The 15,216-nt window shown below is 34.4% G+C and overlaps 1 long non-coding RNA gene across 1 annotated transcript; it reads right to left on the reverse strand.

Moving 5' to 3' along the window:
• Positions 1-11,592: 11,592 nt before the first annotated feature.
• LOC139783730 (uncharacterized) lies at positions 11,593-12,504 on the reverse strand. Its single transcript, XR_011721359.1, has 3 exons — positions 12,334-12,504; positions 12,046-12,233; positions 11,593-11,962 (listed from the first exon to the last, which is right to left on the reverse strand). It is a non-coding gene; the product is annotated as an uncharacterized lncRNA (long non-coding RNA).
• Positions 12,505-15,216: the final 2,712 nt, after the last annotated feature.

Raw genomic sequence — 15,216 nt, forward strand, 5'->3', positions numbered from 1 at the left:
TTTATTTAAGTCAATCGCGTTGCATGATCTGCGGAAAGTTAGTCATAGTGAGTTAGCGTGTGTACTTTTAGCATAAATCTGATCAATGCGAATTCTCGGTATATACGTGTGTCTTCTTAGCTAGTGATCGCTTAGGTTTCATAAGTATGCACGGATTTTGATTGACTTCCGGCTGCGTGACTATGCAGATCCTCCAGCAGTGCAACGGAAATATGCAATATAGTTTAATCTTAACATGGTATGGGAATAATGAAAATATGGATTACATGTCTACTGTTACTAAAAATTTTATATATTACTTAAATATTTTGAAAAGTGTTGTGTTTTGAAAAATATCATGTTTATGTTGATATTCTTAATTTTTATCATAATAAAGGTGTTTTTAAAATATATAATTAAGGGGGAAGCCTCATGTGTAACCGGTCAAAAAAATCGAAAAAATTTTTATTGCATAAATCATTAGTATATTAATATTTGTAGAATATGTTCCCAAAGTTCCAGAGCGAAATTCGAACTTGAAATAGGCGATTTTATACCTGAGCGTTACGCAAGTAAAGCGCGCGCTCCGAGAACTTGAAACTTTAAACGCGTTTTTCTCAAAACCATGTTTTTCAAATTGGCGTGCAAGATTACTCATAAACTATTCGACCAATCGACTTGCCCTTTGGCATGCATGTAGATAACTAAATACCATTGTATGTAAACCTACTTGTTTAGTCATTTTATCAAATTAAATAACTTTTATTGCATAATTAAAGCCAAAATTTTTTCCGCAAAAATCGATTTTTTTCTAAGTCCGGTTATTTTTTCAATTTTGCATTTTTTACTGAACAAATAGGTTTACCGACAATGGTAACTTATAATAAAAGTAAAAAAATTTTGTATTTTTTATTTAGTGATTAATTGCAGGCGCAATGCAGCACGCCAATTGCGAAGTCCAGCGCCGCGGTCTTTGAGAATAGGCTTTGTTGCTACTTATAAATAAAGAATTTTGCAATGAAAAAATATTTTTTCACATCTACAAATGTTGCTAAAACCATTACCCAAGTTTCAATAAGTTTCATTTTAAAATCTCTTTAAAAAAAATTCCAGAAAATTGCCTTGTTTTCAGCGTTTTACATGAGGCTCCCCCCTTAAATTTTCATAACGTAGGTAATTAATAAATTTAATGGAGGAGATAAAAAAAATAAGTTTTAGTTTTGGAGATAAAATAAATAATTGATAAATAATCTTCTTTGTATCTTTTTAAAATTTAAAATTTGAAAATATCTCCCTATCGACATAATGTAAAATAATAAAATTCCAGAAGTCTGAACGGAATGTCGCAAAAGTAAAAATATTCCTACATAAATAATCGTGCACCCTGAATATCTATATGATAGAAAGAGCGATAACTTGGACCTCTGAAGGACAGTGAGGATCCAACTTTGAAATCACCAATAGGCAACCGAAAAACAAAACCCGTGCTATAGATAACAATGATTTTATGACTTATTCACCACTACATAACTAGGAAATCAAGACTGTATCATAAGGAGTGACGTTCCCACAATGAGCTCACCAATGGACAGTCGCAAGTCCAAATCTTTGTATCACGGGTGGAGAAAAAATCCTACTGTTTAAAGTTTGAGATGCGAGAAGAGTCTGAGGCGTGAAGTAAAACGCGTGAAACGCGTCTCGTATGTTGTATGACATGATTGAAGGCATGCGCGATTAATACATGGTAACGTATGTGGACTGACACGTTAGCAACGACGCACAGTGGGAAATTCTGTGCTGTTTTTGGACAAAATTCTTGTGACAGCACAATTTTTAAGATATCCCGTTGATTTTTTTTTTTAAATGCTCAGGAAGACTTGTGCATTAATGCAGTACTGCGGAAATATATTTGTCGCACAACGAAAATTGTTAAACATAGAGTGCAATCCAGTAAATATGAAATTCATATGCAAAAAACGGTAATCCCTTCATAGACACAAGCTTCTAGGGTATAGTTTAACCGAGATGGATATCATTTTAATTATGTTTCAAGTCGTTGATAACAAATTCAAGCTTTAAATTTCAAAATTAATTTGTTTAAACAAATTATCTCAAGGTAAGATGTTTTATAAATTTGTATTTCAAAATCTGTGGATAGAATTACATAGAAAAAACATAGTAGGCCTTCAAAGTAATATCTTTTAGATCCAAATTGTTAATAATAATTTACGATTATTTTTTTAACTTAAAGTATAATATCTCCTATATCTTTATTTAAAGGAATTAACGGAAGATTATCAAGCGAAATGAATATAATTTTCATGATTTTTGATAGCTGATTACGAATTTAACCTCAGAATTGCAAAATTAATTTGTTTAAACAAATTTATTTAAACAAATTATCTGAAAATAATATTTTTTATGAATATTTATTTCAAAATTATTCTGCAGATGAAATTACATAGAAAAATCAAACTAGCACAGCAACAACTGTGCCGCAATCAACACGTAGCACTACGTCAACTGTCAATGATGATGATTGACGTGATCAAGGAAGGCCAAGGCCCACACCGGGATGTAGCGCCGAGTTCATCATCAGTGACAGTTGACGTAGTTCTACGTGTTTGCGGCACAGTTGTTTACTGTGCTAGTTTGATTTTTTCAAACATAAATTTATTTTAAAGAAATAAAACAATAAATGTTTTTCTATATTTACTTTTATGTCAGAAAACATAAGATACTCATATAATTCAAGTTAGAATGCCCACGCTACTTGAATAATAAAGCTTACAGAATGCTCGCATGTTAATCTTTGTCCAAACTCGCTGTACACTTTATGATGTTTTTTTTGAAAGAATTGTATGATCGTTTGTTCTTTTCTCGTTATAGCTGTCTCACAGTTAACATATCAATCAATATCTAAAAAACGATATTTTTCGAAACTTCAAATATTGTTATATTTTTCGTCTATATTAATTTTACTTACATTTCAAAAGGGAACTAAAGATATAAGAACTCATTGCGATATTCCAACATTTATTTTTATCAACGTCGCCTATATTTTTTAAAGCGTATTTGTGTTTGTGAATGAGTGTGGTGTGTGTGTGTGTGTATCTTAAAGCGTATTTGTGTTTGTGAATGAGTGTGTGTGTGTGTGTATGTGTGTGTGTGTGTGTGTGTATTTGTGTGTGTGTGTATTTGTGTGTGTGTGTTTTTGTTTGTGTGCACGCGCGGGCGAGTGTATATAGGGGTGTGCGTGCGTACATGCATATTTATGCAAAATTAAATATTTTTCTTCAAAACCATGCTTAATATTTTGTCAATCCTCTTTATTATTCTTATCGCTGAACTCTAAATTTTAATTTGTGTGTGTGTGTGTGTGTGTGTGTGTGTGTGTGTGTGTGTGTGTGTGTGTGTGTGTGTGTGTGTGTGTGTGTGTGTGTGTGTGTGTGTGTGTGTGTGTGTGTGTGCGCGCGCGTATATGCTACTATATCTAAACGGTAAAAATAAAGAGTTCAGACTCGTTTTATCATAAATAGGAACTTCTTACGCTTTAAAATGAGATGTCAACATTTATTTTTATCAACGTCGCCTAAACTTCTTAAAGCGTATTTGTGTTTGTGAATTAGTGTGTGTGTGTGTGTTTTTGTTTGTGTGCACGCACACAACCATGCTTAATATTTTGTAAATCCTCTTTATTATTGTTATCGCTGAATTCTATATTTTGATTTGAGAGTATGTGTGTGTGTGTGTGTGTGTGTGTGTGTGTGTGTGTGTGTGTGTGTGTGTGTGTTTGTGCGTGTATGTAAGGGTGTACGTACGTGAATACATGTGTGCGCAAAATTAAATATTTTATCTTAAAAACCATGCTTATTATATGTATAAATTAATTTAAGAATATTGCTTTCTCATAGAGGAAGCTTTGTTTTCGTAAATTCGTATATGAACCTTTGATTGCGTATAAAGTTGGTTCTAATCAACCAAATTTAAAAGAATTATATATAAAATAGGGGTAGAAGAAACCAAAAAAAAGATTGTTTTTTGAGTTTTTAATGTCAATATGTTCAGAATGTTTTAAAACGTCGAAATATTGCATTAAAAAAAATGTCGGTATGTGTGTATGTCTGTGCCAAATTTACAGAAATTTCTATAACTCCAAAACTGATCAACCAAATCTTAACGAATTATATATGAAATAGGGGTAGAAAAGACTGAAGAATATAATAGAATTAATAAAAATTGTTAATAATAAAGGGGTTACCGATTTCTGTTAAAAAAAAAAAACTAAGTTTACCGAAATTTCTATAACTCCAGAACTAATTAACCAAATCTTAACGAATTATATATGAAATAGGGGTAGAAAAGACTGAAGAATATAATAGAATTAATAAATTTTGTTAATAATAAAGGGGTTACCGATTTCTGTTAAAAAAACAGCCAAACTTACTAAAATTTCTATAACTTAAGAATTGATTAACCAAATTTTAAAGAATTATATATAAAATAGGGGTAAAAAAACTGAAGAATATAATAGAATTAATAAAAATTGTTAATAATAAAGGAGTTACCGATTTCTATCTAAAAGAATCTACAAGATGGTCCTAATTTCCACAAATTTTTTGAGATATCGAGGTTAATTTTTTTTATGGATAGATCGCAAGTATTATTAAAGGTAGGTTGGTGTTGAATTTGGCAATGATCGGTGAAGGGGTTACCGATTTTTGCCTAAAAAGTGTACAAGTTATATATGTAATCTATATATATAAAGGAAGATGTCCTGACTCACTCACTCACTCACTCACTCACTCATCAACGCCCAGCCCAAACCCCTGAACCGAATTTTTACCAAAAATATATGAAATAGGGGTAGAATTTTCCGGGGAGTGCCACTAAGAAGGGAAATTAGAATAAATTAGAAATTCGAGTCCTAACGGGGTGAAAAGGAGTAAAACGTGTTTTCACGGATTCTTTGATATCGCCCAGTCTAAACCCCTGAACCGAATTTTTATTAAAAGTATATGAAATAGGGGTAGAATTTTCCGGGGAGTGCCACTATGTGTATAGTTTTTTGTTACTGATTTTCTGGAAACCGGTTTTTTTAATTTTTCTAATTTTTCTAATTTTTCGGGAAATAATTGGCTAAATTTTAAAGAATTATAGATCAAACAGGGGTAGAAAGAGAGAGAGAGAGAGAGAGAGAGAGAGAGAGAGAGAGAGAGAGAGAGAGAGAGAGAGAGAGAGAGAGAGAGAGAGAGAGGGAGGAGGGAGGGGGAGAGAGAGCGAGAGAGAGAGAGAGAGAGAGAGAGAGAGAGAGAGAGAGAGAGGAGGGGAGAGAGAGAGAGAGAGAGAGAGAGAGAGAGAGAGAGAGAGAGAGAGAGAGAGAGAGAGAGAGAGAGAGAGAGAGAGAGAGAGAGAGAGAGAGAGAGAGAGAGAGAGAGAGAGAGAGAGAGAGAGAGAGAGAGAGAGATTATTTGTGTGTCTTACTACATTTGTCCTCCGGGGCGAAGCCCGGGTAACCAGCTAGTCTTATATATAGAACGTATCATTAAAGGAAGGTTGTTTTAAATTTCGCGAAAATTGGTGAAAGATAGGTTGGTGTTGAATTTGGCACGATGCCTTGTTCAGACACGATGTCTTGTTCAGACACGATGTCTTGTTCAGACCCGATGTCCTGTTCAGGCACGATGCCTTGTTCAGACACGATGTCTTATTCAGACACGATGTTTTGTTCAGACACGATGTCTTGTTCAGACCCGATGTCCTGTTCAGACACGATATCTTGTTCAGACCCGATGTCCTGTTCAGACACGATGCCTTATTCAGACACGATGTCTTGTTCAGACATGATGTCTTGTTCAGACACGATGCCCTGTTCAGACACAATGTCTTGTTCAGACACGATGTCTTATTCAAACACGATGTTACAGACATAATGTTTTTACAAATTAACATAAAAATATGTGAAAATACAATGAGTGTGTGTATGTGTATCATTCTGTATGTATTATATCCTTTAAATTTAAATTATTTTTCTTCCGGAAAAGGCAGTAATTTTTTTTCTTTAATAATCTTTAGACAATGTCTACGCATCTTTATCATATCTGTTGAATATTTTTTAATAGATGGATTTTCTCCCCTTGCTATTGATATAGCAAATGCTGCTGCAAATATACCACATGATGCTAGGTCCGGCTGCTTTGTAACTTTTTCAAATATTACATTATTCTGGGTTAAATTAGGATATCGCTTTTTTATGTATTTTTGTTCAACTAATGTTAGATTGTCATAAGAGTGCGTCTCAAAATACAAACTGTCATATATATGAAGTTTTACACCGTCATAATAAATACAATGCCAGTGGTTGCCAGTGGTGAGGAAATCTATTGTCGTAATTTTATAAACGTCGGTTAAGTTTAAACCTTAATTTACTCACTATTCTCACTATCTCTTTTTAAGAGGAACAGTTAGAACATCTCAAGTCTCAATAAATGAGACTTCAAAAAATAATGTTTTAAGATAATAAAACAAGATTTCAACGCTCTGTCAAATTAACTTAAATTAGACTGTCTCGAGTTATATTTATCAGCATCAAAATGGCAAAAAAAAAAGTGTGCAAGTAGAAACTTGCACATTGCTTCCTCATAGTTCTTAAGTGTGCAAGTAGAAACTTGCACATTGCTTCCTTATTTATTTTTAAGTGTGCAAGTAGAAACCTGAACATTGCTTTCTCAAAGTTTTTAAGTGTGCAAGTAGAAACTTGCTCATTGCTTCTTCATAGTTTTTAAGTGTGCAAGTAGAAACTTGCACATTGCTTACTCATAGTTTTTAGGTGTGCAAGTAGAAACCTGCACATTGCTTCCTTATAGTTTTTAAGTGTGCAAGTAGAAACCTTTGCTCACAAAGCTTCCTCTATGAGGAAGCCAAGCCAAATAACTACTATCAAGATCTGCACCGACGGCGGCTCCAGGCAAGATTGCGCACAGACCCTTCTGCGCACATCGCCGCGACCCTCCTACTCGTCAGGGCTTCGTGGCAGCGCCGCGGAAAGAGCAGATTTCCCCCAGTGGCGGCCGCCCCACTTGCCGTTGACAGCAGATAAAATAAAAGCTTCCTCATAGAGGAAGCTTTGTGAGCAAAGGTTTCTACTTGCACACTTAAAAACTATAAGGAAGCAATGTGCAGGTTTCTACTTGCACACCTAAAAACTATGAGTAAGCAATGTGCAAGTTTCTACTTGCACACTTAAAAACTATGAAGAAGCAATGAGCAAGTTTCTACTTGCACACTTAAAAACTTTGAGAAAGCAATGTTCAGGTTTCTACTTGCACACTTAAAAATAAATAAGGAAGCAATGTGCAAGTTTCTACTTGCACACTTAAGAACTATGAGGAAGCAATGTGCAAGTTTCTACTTGCACACTTTTTTTTATGTATAAAATAGCCGAGAAGGTAATAAAGCTATTTCTCTCTCTCTCTCTCTCTCTCTCTCTCTCTCTCTCTCTCTCTCTCTCTCTCTCTCTCTCTCTCTCTCTCTCTCTCTCTCTCTCTCTCTCTCTCTCTCTCTCTCTCTCTCTCTCTCTCTCTCTCTCTCTCTCTCTCTCTCTCTCTCTCTCTCTCTCTCTCTCTCTCTCTCTCTCCCTCTCTCTCTCTCGGGAGTTCTTAAGCTTTAAATTGAGATGTCAATGATTACTCTACGATTATTAGTTTCGAAGATATAAACGTTCAAAGTGTGACATGTTTTCGTTGCATCTACAAGAAATTTAACTAAACTTTCTAACGCTACTGTATCTAAACGGTAAAAAATAGAGAGTTCGGACTTGTTTTATCATAAATGGGACTTCTTAAGCTTTAAAATGAGATGTCAATGATTACTCTACGATTATTAGTTTCAAAGATATAAACGTTCAAGGTGTGACATGTTTTCGTTGCATAGTCGCGTTCAATTGTTTCATCCGTGGGTACCCTCCCTACCGCGGAGAAAGACGTAGTTCTACGTCAAAAATAGAAAAAGCCTTCGAAGTAACACCTTGTAGATCTAAATTGTTAATAATAAAGGTTGATTATTTTTTTATAATATTTTTTATTTAGTATTACACAATAAATATATATTTGTATAATTTTCTCTGAATTTTCACTGAGTTTTGTTTAATGATAATAGTAATTTTCTTTTATGATTAACTGTCTTTGGTTATCGTTTTTAATATTAAAAGATGCTTATATCTTTTAATATTAAAAACGATAACCAAAGACAGTTAATCATAAAAGAAAATTACTATTATCATTAAACAAAAACTCAGAGAAAATTATACAAATATATATTTATTATGTAATACTAAATAAAAAATATTATAAAAAAATAATTAACCTTTATTATTAAGGGGGCTTTCTACTTCTATCTTGGTAAACAATTTGATTTTCTAAAAACATTATTTTCGTGAACTATATATATGTAGAATTAGTGTACAAACACTTATAAAACGATTACCGACTAAGGAAAAGTCCTACAGTCGATTATCGGCTAGTGCTCATGAGTGCGTACAGAAGGCGTTTTGGCAGCTGCTGCATTGTAACGGTTTGCTTCGTTTTCCCGCCTGTTTCTCAGCTCATGCTTGATTCTCCCACGTTTTTGTCGTTGTGTAGGAACAGTTTAAGGTTAGCTTTCGTGTAAAGAGTGCATTGGAGCTAACACTCAAAATACAAATGAGAGTTTCAACGCGTGTGTTTGGCACTTAGTACCAAAACACATGTTCGCCGGTAAAAAAATCGTTGAGATTGCAGCCTACTGTGCTGTCTGTACATTTAATGAGGGCTTTCAGCCTTTGTTAAAAGTCATGGAGACTATGGGAGTTACCATCGGCAAAAATGCAGTTGATATCGCGGAGCGACGCGACCATGACCGCATCCAATCTGCTGACCGTCGTAGCCTTGATGCTTCAAAAGAACGAAAAACTGAGCTTAGGAACATGAAATCTGTAGAAAATGATCTTTTTGAGGAGGAGGAAGGTGTAATGTATGGAGCAGGCATCGCTGATTGAGCGTAAGACACTTTTTTTTATGATTATACAAACAATTTTGAAAAGAAAACTTTAAACGCGTTTTTCTCGAAACAACGTTTTTCGATCTGGTTGACACGATTTTGGAGAAACTATTTAACCGATTGGGCTGAAATTTACAGGGATTGTTCAGCACATATGTAGTTTCAGCCCGTACTAGAATCATAATTTTTTAATTATTTTTAACCCTTTTTTTAAACAATTTTAGTTGCAAAAAAAGGGTCGAGATATTCAAAAGTCCGCCATTTTGTTTCTTTTTACCCAAAATGTTTAATTCTAGTACCGGCTATAGCCACTTACTTATATTTTAATATCCCGTTTGAATTTTTTGTTTCAGACGTTTCTAACTCGAGATATCATGTCAACCAGATTTCTATGGGGTACCCTTACAGTTGCCATTTTGTCGCCATAAATAAGAAAAACAAAAAAAAAATTTTTTATGTACTTCAATATATGTGAGAAAATATATAAAAGTTTCGAGATATTTCAATACATTTCACTATAAAAAAAAAATTCTTGAAAATATGTGCAATAGAAGTAGAAAGTCCCCTTAACAATTTAGATCTACAAGGTGTTACTTTGAAGGCTTTTTCTATTTTTTCTATGTAATTCCATCTGCAGAATGATTTTGAAATGAATATTCATAAAAAATATTATTTTCAGATAATTTGTTTAAATAAATTTGTTTAAACAAATTAATTTTGCAATTCTAAGGTTAAATTCGTAATCAGCTATCAAAAATCATAAAAATTATATTCATTTCGCTTGATGATCTTCCGTTAATTCCTTTAAATAAAGATATAGGAGATATTATACTTTAAGTTAAAAAGATAATCGTAAATTATTATTAACAATTTGGATCTAAAAGATATTACTTTGAAGGCCTACTATGTTTTTTCTATGAAATTCTATCCACAGATTTTGAAATAAAAATTTATAAAACATCTTACTTTGAGATAATTTGTTTAAACAAATTAATTTTGAAATTTAAAGTTTGAATTTGTTATCAACGACTTGAAACATAATTAAAATGATATCCATCTCGGTTAAACTATACCCTAGAAGCTTGTGTCTATGAAGGGATTACCGTTTTTTGCATATGAATTTCATATTTACTGGATTGCACTCTATGTTTAACCATTTTTGTTGTGCGACAAATATATTTCCGCAGTACTGCATTAATGCACAAGTCTTCCTGAGCATTTAAAAAAAAAAAATCAACGGGATATCTTAAAAATTGTGCTGTCACAAGAATTTTGTCCAAAAACAGCACGGAATTTCCCACTGTGCGACGTTTGCAAAATTAATAAATCAATAATCAAAAAAAAGACTCGGATTTGGTATTGATTTTCTGGTACTCTTAAAGAAGAATTCTTATGAGTAAGAAGTAGTGCGATCTCTGTTCCCTGCTTTGGAAAATTCGGTTCTTCTCGATATTTCTACGTGACCTGACTGACTTCCGATTACGTTACATCATTCTGAGGATTTCCTATTGCATTGGAGAGTGAATCGGGAGTGTCGTGCAGTAGGAGGTAAAGTGCGGTCGGCGTCCGTGGCATCGGGCAGCTAATTGCAAGTTTGCGTAAGTGAATAAATACATTGGGCGTTATACGCACATTACGTATATTCATTATACGTCACACGGATTATTCGTCCAGCCTGGGTACAGCAACAATCGCCCAATTTTGGTAAAGCATCATCCTCGATGGGGTAATCTTATTTACCCTCTTGGACAGATTGTGCGGGAAGGCTGGAGATAATCGTGTAAATGGCAATGTGTGCTTTCAGTTGTCTGAGGCATTGCCATTTTCGCTCGTTACATCGAGCCGAGACGCAAGTTTTTAGCGGAACTTGGGAGGCTCTCACCTTGTCACTCTAAGGAGCCATCACACCGAGACGCAAGTTCCTTACAGTTTCTGGGAGGTTCTCAACTTTTCCCTTTATTATGACGATTTGTTTCCTAACAACTCACCCCTTGATTTAAGGTATGTTACGTCTGAATCATTAGTAAACGTTGCGCCACATCATGTGAAATATTTATTACTTTAAATGAGTTTTATTCTGAAGTACGATGACGCCGGAGAACTAAGATTATAAAATTGTAACCCGATCCTATCTTAAATTATCAAGTCATTTAATTCTATGTGATTCTAGTGTTTACGATATATGAAATAATTATTAAATTAATTGTGTATCAAATTTATTTTGAATTTATGCCTTTAATTGATATTGTTATTTTCTTAGTCAATTCATTTACTATCTAAATATTCTATTCATTTTCTATTATATTTATATTAAACTTTCATATTAACTTATGTCATTAATTTCGACTATGTTTATGTATCTTAAAATTGACTTAAATTAACTGTAGAATATTACTTAATGTACTTTTATGATAATATAAGTATTAATGCTGATCGATTTTAACTGAAAATGGTGAATTTTGTCTCCGTATCTTTCTCGTAGTAATCTATTACATTGAAGTGGCTTCTGAAAAGATCCCGCTCAAACATTTTTGGTCCTTCGAGCCGGATACGAGACAAATTCGGAGACGAAAGCTGAGCACGGGGGAACGGGTGAAGATTAGAAGCTGACTCGATTTCGTGAATTAATTTATTGAGAACTTTGTAAAGTTAAAATTAACGATTCTGTGATCAGACGGATTAACATTTTGTAGAAAGAAAAGCGTAGTATCACGTTGTTTATTCAATCTATTGTAAATATTGTAACTCATTACAAACATGAGACTGTCACATATCGAGGCTCATTTGGAGCAACAGCTCACCACGATGGGATTGATCGCGCATGCCTATGATAATTTTAATCAAGTTGGTTCACCTAATATTACGCATTTTCGCGCGACTTCTCGTATCGCCGCTCTTAAAGAAAATTGGGACCGCTTCGTCGTAAACCATGACGTCATTATGTTATCTATAGCAAAGTTAGAACCCGCAGATAAAGATAAAGCTTATCAGTTTTCTTATTTTACTGACAATCTTTTCGCTGCAACTCACGAGTATTATTTAGAAGCACTTGAGAGAATGTCTTCTTATCTTATTGATTCGGATCAGAATGTAATAGAGAGATCGTCGGCGTCAAATAGATCCATGACACAATCGAGTATGTCAGCTGTATATCATCACGTCCGTTTACCTCGGATTGATCTTCCTACCTTTGATGGAACACCCTTTCAATGGCTTGCCTTCAAAGATATGTTTACGTCTCTAGTTATCGAATCTGATTTATCATCGGTAGAAAAATTACAGTATCTCAAAACCTGTATTAAAGGCTCAGCTACTCACTTGATCAAGAACACCGCTCTCACCGCTGATAATTTTCAGAAAGCGTGGGACTCATTAGTTTTTTTTATGAAAACAAACGAATTTTAGTAAACGCTGCACTACACTCTCTCGTTACACTCAAACGTATGACAAAGGAGTCAGCGAGTGAGATGGAACATCTTTATACTACCATCATGCAATTATATCGAACCTTAGAGACTCTTCAACGTCCTGTTGAAACATGGGATGATTTTCTTGTTTTTATCGCTGTCCAGCGATTAGATTCAGAATCGATAAAAGCTTGGGAGCATAATCTTGGCTCAGAAAAAAAACCTCCTACTTGGAATCAATTTAGTGATTTCCTTATCACTAGATTACGTTCTTTACAAGCTTTCGAAACATCTTGTACGAAGAGATCATCCTTCCAGTCGCATTCTGGAGCCGTTAAGACTCATTATCAAGGAAAGAATAAAGAGAACTTTTCGAATCAACATGATTCTTGTCCCTTTTGTAAAGCTAAACATCTTGCGTTGTTGTGTCCTCAATATATTAATAAAACTACGTCTCAACGAAAAGCTCTCGTTAAAGACAAAAGGTTGTGTTACAATTGTCTAAAAAATCACATGGTTGTTAAGTGTAAATCAACTGCACGCTGCAAGAAATGTGGGAAGAAACACCACACTACTATTCACGAATTAGGAGCTTCTTCTACTTCAACAGAGACAAAATCTTCGAAAACGGAGACTGTCAAGTCGACAAACTCTGCACAAGAAACTGCACAAGTTTGACATTCTGCCGTTGTCGGGTTGTCGACACTTTCCTCCTGTGTCTTATTAGCTACTGCAAACGTTTTAATTGTCTCTCCTAACGAAAAATCAGAAAAGGTCAGAGTATTAATTGACCCAGGTTCAGAAGCTTCTCTAATTACAGAAAAGATAGTGCAGCGGCTTAGGCTTCCACGTAGCCACTTTTCACTCTCATTAATTGGTGTAGGAGCTAAACGCTCTAATAAAATAAGGGGTATGACTTATTTTCTGTTAAAACCGTATTTTGATTCAAATCTAGAATGTGATGTCTCTGCATACATTTTGCCTAAACTCACTTCATAAGTTCCATCGTTCAAACTACCAAAGTACAATTGGCCTCACTTAGAGGGATTAAAATTAGCCGACCCTGAATTTTCTGTACCGAGTTCGATTGATATTCTCTTAGGAGCTGATGTATACGGTAGAATTTTAGAAGGAGGATTAATTAAAGGTCCAAAAGAAGCGCCTATTGCTCAATCTACAATGTTCGGTTGGATTATATCTGGCCCAACGAATACAGATACATTATCCGAAAGCTTATAAGATTATCACGTATCGATCGATCGAGAACTCCAAAATTTATTACAAAGATTCTGGGAATTAGATGAAATTCCATTTTTTTTTAATTATAATCTCTCATCTGAAGAACAAGATTGTAAAAATCATTTCGCGTCGACACACACACGGGACCATACCGGTAGATATATTGTGAGACTCCCTTTTAAGCAGTCTAGTAATAAATTGGGAGATTCGCAAAAAAAAGCTATTAGTTTAATGTCAAGCTTGCTTAATAAGTTTTCTAAGGATTCAAATTACGCTAAATCTTATACAGAATTCATGTCTGAGTATAAAGATTTAAATCATATGGAGGAAGCAATAGATACTAAATCAGAACTCTCACCAGTTTATTATCTCCCTCATCATGGAGTTATAAGAGAACAGAGTCTCACAACTAAATTACGAGTAGTTTTTAACGCTTCAAGTCGTACCTCATCAGGGTACTCGTTAAATGATTTATTACATAAGGGAGCTAATTTGCAAATAGACCTTTTTGACGTTCTTCTTTGGTTTAGAATTTTTTGTTACGTTTTCTCTTCAGATGTAGAAAAAATGTTTAGACAAATTAAGGTGCATCCGGAAGATTGGAAGTATCAAAGAATTTTTTGGATAGATTCTTCAGATAATATCATTTGTTATTCTCTTACCACAGTTACATACGGTCAGCTCTGCAAGGTGGGCGGTTTCTCACTTCAAAAGTGGATAAGTAATCATAAAGATGTTCTATCGTTCGTTCCATTAGAGAGACAAATTAGTTCAAAAATGGTGCAAGTTGAAGAAACTCTTACGGTTCACACGTTAGGCCTTTGTTGGCAACCCACAACGGATGATTTTTATTTTACATTCGATCTTCCTTGTAGTAAAGTACTGTTTTGTCAACAATTTCAAAACTTTTTGATCCCGCTCAAACACCTACTAACCGAAAACCTTAGCTTGCCAAAAATAGAGAGTTTGTCACATCCTATAACGAAACCTATTCCCATCAAGACTCCTATATAAACCGCGACATCATAGGATTCGTTCTCTTCCATTTCTGCTTGTAGAAATTCTGTGCTATAAAGTTCTGACCGAATACCAATCACGTTCAGCTCAAGTCCGATTCTGAGTTGGTGGTTTTTCCAGTACAAATTTAAATTTTGTGCACGTTATTTCTATAAAACATAAATCACCAAGTCCCAACGAGAATGTCTTCGAAACTTCAAGCGATCCCAGAATTCAGCCAAATTAAAATCTTTGGTGAAATATTTGAGCAAGTAAGTCTTATTATTCTCTTCTATTTTTCTCTCTTGCTAAAGGAAGTCTATAGAACTCTCGGATATTTCTTTTATCTCCCTGGGCATTGTTTAAATACAAATTTTATTCTCGCTGCCATGAGTTGATTGACTAGTATCTGTTTCCAAACTCGTAGGATTTTTATTCTCGCTAACGTGGATTAACAGACCTATATCACCTTCCAAATTCGTAGCGTTTTATACTTTGCTGCAACAAATTGACTGAATCAGTCTCAGCATCTAGGCTCGTAGTGATTTAATTAAATTCA

The sequence above is a fragment of the Temnothorax nylanderi genome, unplaced genomic scaffold, assembly GCF_030848795.1.
Source record: "Temnothorax nylanderi isolate EJ_2023f unplaced genomic scaffold, tnyl_v1.0 TNYL_tig0535_pilon, whole genome shotgun sequence".
Classification (NCBI taxonomy): domain Eukaryota; kingdom Metazoa; phylum Arthropoda; class Insecta; order Hymenoptera; family Formicidae; genus Temnothorax; species Temnothorax nylanderi.